General features: G+C 44.0%; 1 long non-coding RNA gene across 1 annotated transcript in view; it reads right to left on the bottom strand.

Moving 5' to 3' along the window:
* Positions 1-11,374, bottom strand: part of LOC118934667 (uncharacterized) — a 31,033-nt gene extending 19,659 nt beyond the window's left edge. Inside the window, exons 1-2 of the long non-coding RNA XR_008993289.1 lie at positions 11,286-11,374; positions 8,507-8,580 (exon numbers count right to left, since the gene is read on the bottom strand). This is a non-coding gene — a long non-coding RNA (uncharacterized LOC118934667). The remainder of the gene's footprint in view (positions 1-8,506; positions 8,581-11,285) is intronic.
* Between the last annotated feature and the right edge of the window lie 1,850 nt (positions 11,375-13,224).

Genomic DNA, 13,224 nt, shown 5'->3' on the forward strand with positions numbered 1-13,224 from the left:
AACTTCATATCATAGTATGTAAGTGTTGTTACATCACAGTGTTTAAGTTATGGGCTATCATGGAAAGAGTGAAAGTCACCCAAGGAAAGGGGACTTGCATCCTCTCCTGGGGAAAGGGTTCATGCATTTTCCTTTGTATGCAGGACAGCCGTATCATGCTTGATGGAGGTATGACCTTGTTATTGTCTTCATTTGGGGATCAATTATGGTTTAAAGAAAGGTGTATGAACGTCAGGTTGACAAGGTTGGAATTTGTGATGGTTAATATTATATAATAACTTGGCTGAGCCACAGTGTCCAAATATTTGGTCAAACATTATGCCAGATGTTTCCATGAGTGTGTTTTAGATGAAATTAACATTTAAATTGGTGTATTTTGAGTAAAACATATTGCCCTCCATAATGTGAGTAGGCTTCATCAAATCAGTTGAAAACCTGATGTTAAGGACTAAATGTTTGTGTCCCCCACAAAATACATATGTTGAGGTCCTAGCCCCAAGTGTGATGGTATTAAGAGGTGGGGCCTTTGGGAGTTAATTAAATTTAGATAATTCCATGCTGAGATTAGTGCCCTTTTAAGAAGAAAGAGACACTATAGCTTTCTCTCTCCCACAAGTGGGAATATGGCAAGAAAATGGTTATCTGCAAGGAAGAGGGCCCTCACTAAAACACTACCATGATAATATCCTGAACTCAGACTTCCTAGTGTGTGGGACTGTGAGAAATAAATATTTGTTTTTTAAGCCACCCAGTCTATATTTAGCAGCCTGAGCTGACTGAGATACCTGGCTGGGACAAAAAACTGACCTCCCCTAAGCAAGAAGGAATTCTGACAGCAGATGGCCTCCGGACTTGAAACACAGCAGTTCTTGCCCAGGTTCCAGCTTGCCAGCCCACCCTGAAGATTTTGGACTTGCCAGCCTCCATAATCACATTAGCCAACTCCTTAAAATAAATCTCTCTCTATATATACAAATCCTATTGGCTCTGTTTCTCTGGAGAACTCTGACTAATACAGTCACTTTGGAAAACAGTTTGGTGGTTTCCTAAAAAGTTAAACATTCACCTTTCACATGATTTAGCCATTCCATTTACCTAAGAGAACTGAAAAATACGTCCATATAGATGCTTATAGCATCTTTATTTCTAATAGCTCCAAAATGTAGACATCCCCAAAATGTTCATTAATGGGTGAATTGATAAATTGTGGTATATTCATCTAATGGAGTCATACTCAGCAAGAAGAAGAAAGAACTACTGACACACATAACATGAGGAATCTTAAAAAATTATGCTAAGTGAAAGAAGCCAGTAAAAAGAGTATTTATTGACTGATTTTTTAATATAAAATTCTGGAAAATGCAAACTTATTTATAAGGTCAGAAAGAAGTTCAGTGGTTGTCAAGAAATGAGAGTGGGGATAGACTTTCCAAAGGAGCATAAGGAAACATTTGGAAGTGATTGATATGTTCATTATCCTAAAAAAAACATTTTATTAAAGTCTGGCTTACATAATATTATAATAGTTTCAAGGTATAACATAGTGATTCAACATTTATATACATTTCAAAATGTTCACCACAAAAAATGTAGTGACCATCTGTCACCATAGAAAGTTATTTCAATATTGTTGACTATATTATCTATGCTGTACTTTCATCCCTGTGACTCATTTATTTTATAACTGGAAGTTTGTACCTCTTACTTCCCTTCACTTAGTTCACCCAATTCCCCCCCACCCTCACCATTCCCTCTCCTTTGGCAACCACCAGTTCATTCTCTATTTATGAGTCTGTTTCTGAGGTTTTTGTTTGTTTGCTTGTTTTTTAGGTACCACATAGAAGTGAAGTCATACGGCATTTGTCTTTCTATCTTAGCATGATACCTTCTAGATCCATCCATGTTGTTACAAATGGTAAACTTTCATTCTTTTTAAGGCTGAGTAATATTCCATTGTGTATATATACCACATCTTCTTTATCCCTTCATCTGACACTTAGCTCGCTTCCATATCTCACCTGTTGTAAATAATGCAGCAATAAACATAGGTTGCATATATCTTTTTGAATTAGTTGTTTTGTTTTCTTCAGGTAAATAACCAGAAGTGGAATTTCTAGATCATATGGTAGTTCTATTTTTAATTTTTTTGAGGAAACTCCAAACTGTTTTCCATAGCGGCTACACCAATTTATATTCCCATATCATTATCTTGATTGTGGCAATGGTTTTAAATATCTCAAAAATCATCAAATCGTACATTTTAAATATGCACAGTTTACTGCCTGCCAGTTATACCTCAACAAAGTTCCCCAAACAACAGTGACAACAAAGTAGACACAGACCACACTTCAGGGGCCTGGGAACGGCAGCAGAGCCATGCATGCCAAGTTCAGAGGCCAGACTCATTTTGCAAGTCCATGGATTTGTCGAGGGCTGCTGTCCATCAGCCAGATCCGAGGAGAATCAGCAAAAATGGATTCAAATGAAAGGAAAGCTGAAAGAATGAGGATAGGAAAAGGATAAAAGGGAGGAGGATGGAAGGAGAAAGGAAGGACAGGAGCAAGCCAGGCTGTATCCTCAAGGATTCTAAATGATAAGTATAAAAAAGCATAATCCTGGTAGGACTGGGAAGGAGTAGGCACAGATAGAACAGTCCCAAGGCCAAGGCCTTGATGGATGAGGCTCATTGGGAGGAGTTTTCTGTGGGTTTCATCCTTACGTACTTTTACTTGGTGGTTTGTCCTTTTTGGTATCTATGTCTGAGGAACAGTTGGGGAAATTCATTCTAATTATACACGGAATGAGAAATGGCCTCTAATATGGTGATATGATGGATAGTGTGGGAGGAGGGAACCTTGGGGACAAGTTGATGTTCCTTGGAATTTCCCTGGAAATGCTGAATGATACCTTAGGAAGAAAAGTTTGTGGACTCTGAGATCACAACATAATTACCCCCAGATTATGGGTGTTCAATGTTGGTAATTCCAAAAACCTAGGATGAAATTACTCACATTGGGACAATACAGAATGAATGCCTCAGTTCTAGCACTTTTGGACAATTTTCAATGACACATGTCTTTAACTTACTGGAAATGTAATAGGGTGGCCCCCCAAAAGGTAATTGGTACTTTCCAAAGCATGAGTTTGCTTTTTTTCTGAAGAAGCCAGGAAAGGCAGTCTGAGGTGTAGACTTGAGGCAGGATGTTATGCACTGACTATTATGTCCTTCCAATTCACGTGTCCAAACCTTAACTCCCAGTGTGATGCTATTTGGAAGTGGAGCCTTTGGGAGGTAATTAGGCAGCAGGGTGGGGACTTCTTGGTGGGTCTGGTGCCCATATAGCTATAAGAGAGAGGTTTCTCCTTCTCTCTACCATGTGAGGACAATGAGAAGGCCACCATCTGCAAGCCAGGAAACAAGTACTCTCCAGGAACCAAATCAGCCTGCAAGTTTTATGCAATTTCTTAACTTTAAGAATGAATTTTCTCAAAGTTGAGGTTGATTGGAATAGGTTCTTGAGGCTTTGGAGCAATAATGAGTGGTTAATATGTTAAGTACCTTACGGCAAGTTTAGCTGCCAATTAGTTTTAAGTTCTTGAAGAACAAAATCACTAGGACTGGTTCAGCAACCCCTGTCATCACTCCTGTGATTTAGAGCTGCTTGTGGTGAGCTGGTGCCAGCAACAGGTGTTGAGACCTCAACTGTCATCACAGGTAGGTAGGCAAGGCCAATCAAAATCATTAGTGTGTAATTATTGCAGCTCCCCTTTGAGCAGCTGTTCATGGAAGGGCTAGATGGATACTGGAGGGGTCTGGCTGTCTAGGTGGGTGAAGGAAGGTGGGGGAGTCTCATGGAATTTCACAGTCCCCTTGGCAGGCACAAGCATTTAGACTGATCTCACCCATCTTGATGTTATTTCTCTCAACAAGCAATAACCTCAGTTTTCCATGAGCTTGTGGTTTCTGTAAGCTGGGAATGAATTCCTTGACTCTGAGTGAAGGTGTCCAGTTGGAAACAGAAAAAAAATTTAGTCCGTAAAGGCATTTTGTCATCAGGGAGTGCCCCAAATTTGGAGAAGTCCAGTGGATAAAGGTCACTTTGGATTTTAGCACAGAGCCAGAGGGGTGATTAGTCAGTTGCTCAGGCATTCTTATAACCAACATTTATTAAGCATCTGCTGTGTACTGGCCCTATGTTAGCTGTTTTAGATATTGGAGATGAGCAACTATGTTTTTTGTTTTCAAGGAATTCACATATTAGAAAGAGAGATAAAAGCATAAACTATTAGATTTAATCAAAGGAGGTTACAGATATTCAACCACTTTGGCCTGTTAGAGAACAGCAATTCCATATGGCTCAAATAGATGCTATTGTGTCTTCATGCTACAGGAACAGAGAGGAATGAGGAATTGATTTAAATGTTTGATAGTTTTAAATGCTGGGTAGATTTAAATGTCAGAAAGGAGATGACATCATCTTCACTGAGGAGAAGACATTTAACTTTGACCTGAAAGGGACAAAAAGATTTTGAAAATATTTTAAAAGGTGAGGTGAAAGGGAAGTAAGCTGCATTTATGCCTTATTTATTGACCAACTACTGTGTGCAGGATGGGTAATATTTTTGAGATACAGTGTCAGCCAGCATAGTTTATAGTCTATGACTTTCTGGAATTTACATTCCAAAGAGGGAGGCAGGTCCTAAAGAATAAATAGCCAATTAACTATTTAATTACAGCTTTGATAGGTGCCAGAGAGAAGCTAACTCTGTTCTGAGAGAAAGTAATGGAGGCCTGACTTGGTCTTCGGGACCAGAAAGAGCTTCATTTGAATTCTCTAAGATGAGAGAATTAGCCAGAATAGGATATGGACTACGGCGACAAGACAGAGGAATTAGCACGTGCAAGGGTCCTGCAGCAGGCAAAGGCAGCAGTGTGGGGAAGTTGGAGTTCCTATGGCCAGGATCCTCACTGAACTTAAAGCACTTGATGGTGTAACTGGCCTGTTGCTAGGCTACTGCTTCCATACCCATAGGCAATAAGCAACATTGCACTATATAGAAAGCTCAGCCCAGTGCTCTGGGCAGAGACAGAGATGCTAGTGCTCGATCTACCGCTGGGAGAACAAGCCGGGTAATAAACCCTTTTGCCCCAAGAATGTCCTACTGTCATTTCTTTGGTCACATTGAATCCATAGTGAACTTGCCTGGGGCTGAAATCCATTGGCAAGACAATTGGCATAGTTGGCAGGATTCATTGTTGACTAAGGAAAAATACAGGCTGCCCTTATGGGAGGGGTGCTTCATCGGGCTGCCCCTATGAATGGGGAGAGAGTGGATTGTCCCCCAATGGGTATGTGGTTTGAAGTGGCTTGCCTCCTAGAGGCTGTGCCCCACCCCAGGACTGGAGGCAAGTGGAGGTGACACCTGAGGCTGTAGGGGTGGCCCCTGGTATAGTAAGTAGCTCTTTTGAGAGACAGAGTGCTCCTGAGGTAGAGGGGACTGAGTTGGCTGCTTCTCACAGTATTAAAAAAGTCTCCAGAAGAGAGGGACATGCTCCTGAAAAAGATGCAAGAAATGGCGGCACCAGAACACCAGCAGCGAGGTGCCATTGAAGAGGTAACAGAGTCCTTAAAGAATGAGACAGCAGTGCTGCCAGGTGCTTTGAAGGAGGAAAAGGCCAGCAAGGAAAAGGAGAACAGCCAAGAGAAGCACAGGTGTAGGTGGCACAAGAATGCCAGCTGCGAAGTATTGAGGTGAAGGTAAGAGAGCTGCTGAAGACTGAGCCAGCATTGCTGCGAGGCCCAGTAGAAAAGGTAAAGGTTGTAGCAGAGGAGGCACTCGGGGGAGGGGAGAGAAGGGTGCCATCAGTCCCAGAAATGGAGGAGCTGGGAAGGATGAAGGGGTGATGCCAGGGGCACTGACCCCTCTTCTATTGAGAGCACGCCCAGTGATTGTAAAGAAAATAAAGACCCAACAGCTGAGAGTTCCCCAAGGAGAGATGCAGCCCCCTCCCCAGGTCATGGAGCACTCTATGCTCCACCCCTATACTCAGGCTGAGCTGGTGGATTTGGGGTCCCAGTTTAGGCAGAAGCCCTCGGAGTCAATATCAGCTTGGCTCCTGCATCTGTGGGACTTAGGAGTGGATGGAATTGTCCTGTCTGGATCAGGATGGGAAAGCTGGCTTCCCTGATGGTTCAGCCCACCTTGAGGCAGCAGTTATAAAGTATACATCAGACCCTAGGAAATCACTCCCTCCTCTATTGGTTTATGGCTGCATGCCATGCTGTGTGGCCCAGTTAGGGTGATTTACCATCCTTTCCTGCTAGATGGCAGACATATGCTGGGCTCCAACAGGTGTTATGGGAACTAGTATAAGAAATGCCATCTATAGCCCAGAGAATCATGGCCCAGATGAGGAGTCTTTCACCACAGGGATGAGAAATCCTGTGCTTAAAATGGCTCCCACATCCTTCTTTGGGTCTCTAGTGGCCATTCTTGCCCCTCAGGGGAGCCCATAAGTGAGGTTACATATACAGTAGCAGGCTTAGGGGAGGCTGAAGCAATGAGAACATGGAAAGAAATAAGGTCTGCTACTTACAAGAAGAATTTAAAGGACCTGTGAAGGTTACAAGGACCCAGATGTGGGTTGACTTAATATGAGCAGGAGTAAATGGAAGGAAATTAGATGGGAAGTCAAACAGGATCTTACTGGAGCTATGGCAACAACTGAAACCAGAGCAGCAGTTCTAGCCATTAAGACCAAAGAGGCAGAGGTCAGAGATAGATCCACAAGTTCAGCCTGTGTGTTTGCAATACTTACTGCTGGAGAGCGAGCCAACCTCATTCGAGTCCACATAGGAAGATGATTGGGGAGCACAGTTTGACTGAGGGGAGGGTCAAGGTACCTGCCCTGAGGGACTGGGGGGGGACCAGAGCCCACCTGTTGAAATAGCTATCCATTGGTCCTCAGTGAACATACAACGTGTCCTGGCTCTGGTGGACACAGGGGCTGAATGTTCACTGACTCAGGGTAACCCTGAGTGGTTCCCCAGGATGCCCACTATCATAGATGGATATGGAAGTAAGGTTATCAGAGAGAAACAAGCCCAAATCCCTTTGGGAATAGGGCATCTACCCTCAAAGGAGTTTACTGTGTATATATCTCTCATCCCTGAGTGTATTTTTGGGGTTGATATCCTGCAGGGTCAATGGTTGCAGACCACTGCAGGTGAGTTCAGACCGAGAGTACGTGTGGTGAAGGCAGTTCTGAGGGCACATACTAGGCACCTGCCCATAGCTCTGCCTGTGCCTTGGTGGGTGACTAATACCAAACAATACAAACTGCCTGGAGGGCATAAAGAAATTGGAGAAACCCTCCAGGAACTGGAAAAGGTGGGTATTATAAAGCCCACCCATAGTCCTTTCAATTCACCAGTGTGGCCAGAAAAAAGCCAGATGGCTCCTGGTGTATGACCGTGGATTACAGACAACCAAATAAAGTCATATCCCCTAGGCATGCTGCTGTTCCCTCTATTACAGACCTAATGCATACCCTCAGCCATGAACTAGGAACATACCATTATGTGGTAGATCTTGCAATGCCTTCTTTCCCATTGGCATGGGGCAGGAAAGTCAGGAACAGTTTACCTTCACGTGGGAAGGAGGGCAATGGACTTTCACTGTCCTTCCACAACCCCATCATCTATCACGGACTTGTAGCCCAGGACTTGGCTACATGGGAGAAACTGCCAACAGTGCAGCTGTACCACTATATTGATGATGTTCATGCTCATGTCCGGTTCTCTTTCAGATCTAGAAGGTGCAGCACCTAGACTGCTGCAACTTTTACAGGAGAAAGGATGGGCTGTGAACTGTACCAAGGTTCAAGGACCTGGTTTGTCTGTCAGATTCTTGGGGTTCATCTGGTCAGGTAAGACTAAAGTTATATCAGAAGCAGTCATACAAAAAGTCCAGGCCTTTCCTACCCCTACAACTGTAGCATTGTTACAGGAGTTTTAGGGTCTTCTAGGCTACTGGAGAGTGTTTATCCCATACTTGGCACAAATTCTGAAGCCCTTATACCGGTTGGTATGAAAGGGCATTAGGTAGGACTCGGATGAGACATGTGCATCTGCCTTTACTACAGCAAAACAGACAGTCAAGGCTGTGAAGTCCTTGAGGGTGATAGACCCATCAAGGCCCCGTGAGCTGGATGTTCATGTGACTGAAGATGGTTATGGCTGGGGTCTCTCACAGCGGCTTGAATGAACTTGCCAACCTATTGGATTCTGGTCACAACTGGAAAGGGGCAGAGGTACAATGCACTTTAATAGAAAAACAACTGGCTGCCATGTATCATGCCTTGCCGGCTACAGAAACCATCACTGGAATGGCCCTGATAAAGGTGATAACCACCTGTCCCATCTTGGGGTGGGTATGAGACTGGACCCAAAAGCCACGGAGTGGTGTGGCACAAATGCCCACACTGGCCAAGTGGGGTACTTACCTACAGCAGTGTAGTGCCCTCTAGTAGCCCCTTGAGTAAAGAACTCCAATGCTTACTGGGGCCGGTGACATATACTAGTGAAAAACAGGAAGAATTTACTTTAGAACCATTAGTAGCAGAGAGTCCCTATTGGGAGGGAAGAGCCCCTATACCTGAAGATGCATGGTACACAGATGGCTGCAGCCATGGGCAGCCCCCAAAATGGAGGGCCATAGCTTTCCATCCTAAGACTGAATCAATATGGAAGATGGTGACGGTAAGAGCAGTCAGTGGGCAAAGTTGCAGGCCATGTGCTTGTGATCAGCCGGGAGCCCTCCCCTATAGTTGTCTGCACTGACAGCTGGGCTGTCTATCGGGTCTTGACCCTGTGGCTACCAACCTGGTACCATGCCAACTGCCTGGTTGGTCACCAACTTCTTTGGGGGCAAGAATTATGGCAAGAATTATGGGCCTGTGGTCAGACTAAAACAATTACAGTATATCATGTAACAGGTGGTTTGCCACTGGCATACCCAGGAAATTATGGAGCAGATAAATTGGCCCAGATACCTTGGTTAGAAGGAAAGCCTGCCTCTGATGTAGCCCAATGGTTACATCAGCATTTGTTGCATGTGGGACAAAAGACAATGTGTGCTATAGCCCATCGGTGGGGCTTGCCTTTGACCTTTGAAGAAGTTAGTAGAGTCCAGCAGGAGTGTGTCGTATGCTCTAAAAGGGACTTACACGGTTCCGCAGCAACATGGGACAATAGCTAAGGGGTTGATAACCCTCGTCAGGTGGCAGATAGACTATATTGGGCACCTACCTGTGTCAGAAGGATATTGGTATGCCATGACTTGTGTAGACACAGCTACTGGACTTCTGGTTGCTTTTCCTACACTTTGTGTTGACCAGCAGACAACCAAAAGAGGCCAGGAGTGTCTCTTTGCCTCCAATGGCTGACCACAGGTAACTGAGAGTGATCAGGGCACCCATTTTACTGGACATGTACTGCAAGAATGGGTATGACAGTTTGGACTCAAATGGAAGTTTCAGGTGCCATACAATCCTACCGCAGCAGGCATGATAGAGAGGCACAATGGCTTGTTAAAATCTGGACTAAAGTCAGATACCAATAGTCTGTGGGGATGGTCAGTCCACTTATGGACAGTGTTACAATGTTTGAATGAGAAACCCAGAAAGGGAGCCCTGAGCCCCATAGACATGTTAACACATATGGCTGCCTCCCCTATACAACTACAAATACAAACCAAGGAAGAATCATGGAAGCCAAGATTCAGCCACCAGAATAATAATTTGCTGCCAGCACCAACTGCCAGTGAACCCTGGAGACTCCACTGAGTGGACTTGGCCTTGGACCTTTTGACACATGGACCAATGATGGCTGACTTTCCTGGCACCTTGGGGACAAGGCCTGGAAGCTGGACTCCTGTGTATTCCTGGAATAACAGCAGAGTGGCCCCCAAATATCACAGTAGTATATCCTGAATGGCCATAAGGTAGGAGCATCTTACTGGGGAGTTTTGTTTTATCATATGGCCAGTGCATGCACCTCCAGTAGCACTATATATAGACCCTTCAGTAACCCCCATGGGGAAAGGAGTAAAAGTACAGGATACTAGACCTGGAAGGGACCCCCTTCCTGCTGCAGTCCTATCACAGGACCACTCTATTGCATGGATTCTACCTGATGGATGAGATTTGCCCATGTTGGTGTCATTAAAACATGTCTTATTGCCCCTAAGGTCTTTGTGGATTGGGAACCTCCTCTGGCTTGAGGATTATTATAATTTTTGTTCAAAATCTTGTATCTTAATTTTTGTTGTTATTGCCAAGTTGTTGTTATCCTCTGTTGCTGTTGTGGAATCTGGTTACAGTGCTCCAGCTTTCTCACACAGGGACCATTGAGGAAGATTGAGAGCATGTAGATTGTAAGTAGAGAATCCTGGAGGGGGGGAGTGTGGGGAAGTGGGGTTCTTATGGCCAGGATCCTCACGGAACTTAAACCACTTGATAATGTAACTGGCCTGTTGCTAGGCTACTGCTTCCACACCCACAGGCAATAAGTGATTATTGCACTATATAGAGAGCTCGGCCTAGCGCTCTGGGTGGAGGCAGAGATGCTAGTGCTTCATCTACCGCTGGGAAAACAAGCCAGGTAATAAACCCTTTTGCCCCAAGAACTTCCTACTGTCATTTCTTTGGTCACACCGAATCCGTAGTAAACTTGCCCGGGGCTGAAACCCATTGGCAAGACAAGCAGCATTTCACCTTTCTCAGAATTTACTAGTCCTTGGGGGTGCCTCTCTCTGATGTGGTCACATTTCCAGGGGCTCTGGCACTTGCTAATTACACAGGAGGAGACCTTTGTTCTAAGATGTAGTTGCGGGATTAGCTAGGTGAATTGGCTGAAGTTGTTTAAGCTAGGAGCAATTGGCATGGAGGGAAAATTAATAAAATGAAAATGACGTAGAGTTTTCAGCCTCCTTTTCAGATTCCTGCTGATTCTCCTTATCTTAGGCCCAGAAAGCCTCAGAGGAAATAGGCTTAAAACTTGTTAGGAGCTTTTTCCTGAAAGAGCATGGTAGTTACCCACTGTTCTGAATCCTGATTCAAGGCATGAATCACCTTGTCTGACTTTATCACCTGGATGAAATAAGATGCCTCCTACCTCCAGTATTTCCTAAGGACATTTCCCTGATGTCCCTGTGAGGGGCTCTCTTTCAGGAGAGGGGTGTTCTAGAACTGTCTCTGTGTGGAGCCCAGGAGGTTTTCATACCTAGTGATCAGGACACCCCGCTAAGCTTCAGGATGGGAGAGAGGCACACAGTCTTTTTAGAAAGTGGAAGAAGGGTGGCTGGAAGACAGAAAAAGAGTTGACAAGTGTGGAGTACAGGAGGCAGATATAATATTCTTTGGCAGAAAGAATACAAATTAAAGTTGAAAACCTGAAAATGAATTTCCTTAAAACTGTCAGTGTCTGAATGGCTGCTGGAAACATTTTCATATATTCCTGTTTGAAGAATACGTATTTAAAAACAACGGATGTTTGCAAACTTAGCCACAGAGCACTCGGTTCATTCAGTGTTTGGAGTGCCGTGATTCATCTCTCTTCCAAGTTTCCTGAAATCACTTCTACTTTTAGAAGAGCAGGAAGGATGTCCTGGGGCCACAGTGCCCTGAGGCTCCCAGGCTGCCTGGTCACTCCCCACACACATTCGCTCCCTTGAACTTCTGAGAAAGGGGAACCTAGCCTTAGGGTAGGACCTTTGGGGACTTGGTAAGGTTAATTAAGCCTTGGTCTATCTCCATGACAACAAAACAAATGGTATATTTTATAGAATCAGTTTTGCTACAGCTGAAAGAATTTCAACCCATCCAACACTAGTTTATAGGTATGGAACCTGAAGCCAGAGAGGAGAGGGACTGATGTTCCCCAGATTTCACAGTTGGTAAGTGGCAGAACTGGGGCAGGAAGTCAATTCTCAATTCCCCAAACAAAGGCTACTTCTGGATAAATGAAGCATGGGTTGGCATCACATAATAAAACTGGTGAGTTGACTGACTGTAGTTCTCGTGTTTTACTAGCTGCCCCAGTGATGCAGTTGTGATTTCTTCATCTGGGAAGCCAGATGGTCATGTACCTCCCCAGGATTATCAGAGGAATCACAGCTAGAAATGGCTGGAAGGTTTTTTTACTATGAATTTTCCAAGAGTAAGTTTTTCAGAATCTTACCACCTCTCAAGTGGCCTCAGGATCCCACAAATTCCTACTGTACTTGGGCTGGATGGGAATCTGAAACTGAAATGCTTCTAATTATTCCAAATCACAGGTGCTCCAAAACAAATTACTTTTGAAACTTAAGCAAATTGGTCTCATCTCTGGGCCTTTTCACCTTTAATTCAGACTTGCCTGTTTATTCCTCATTTTGCACCTGCTGGAAATTTCAGCAGATCAGAGCATTTCAGCCATGATCCACTTCCAATTAAAGACCCCTGTCAGTGGCACTTGACTCAGATGTGAGGCAGCCTTCCACGGTTCTGGGAGAAAACAAAATAAACACCTGTGTGACTGGGACTCCAGGGATAGGAAGAACCACAGTCCTGTAGCTTCCAGCTTGGACCTCATCACCACCCCACTCTGTCTAAAATGACCCTGGGATGTAATTCCAGAAGTCAGCAAAATGATACATCTGAAACTTAGTCTCTGTGGAGGGTGCAGACAATTCAAATCTCTAGAACTAGAGAAAAAACAGAGAGAAACAAATTACTGGTGAATTTAGGAAAAACAGTTCATCAGTGTAATCAAAAGCCATTTTATCATCCAAATTAGCAATCTCATTTCCTGATTCCACTGGGTAATTACTTCTCTTCATTTTTGAAATGCCTATAGTAAACCCTTTTAAAAATAAATTGCAGAAAAATAAGAATTCAAATGGATATGAAACTTAGTTATCTGGAGTCTAAAAATATCAGTATGAGTAGGGATTTTAGAAATCATCTGCAAAATGGAGATAATATATATACCATACAGGATAGTGGTGCAAATGATATGTTCTAATGAATGTGAGACACTCAGCCACAGCTTTATCTATACTGCTGTTATTCACTGAATTCAGTTTTGTCATTTTCAAGGTGAAGGACCTGAGGCCTGGAGGAACTGTCTTATCTGTGGTCAGAAAGCTGCCACTGAATAGACCCAAGTCCTTTAGATGGAT

This window comes from Manis pentadactyla, chromosome 13 (genome assembly GCF_030020395.1).
Source record: "Manis pentadactyla isolate mManPen7 chromosome 13, mManPen7.hap1, whole genome shotgun sequence".
NCBI classification, from domain to species: Eukaryota; Metazoa; Chordata; class Mammalia; order Pholidota; family Manidae; genus Manis; species Manis pentadactyla.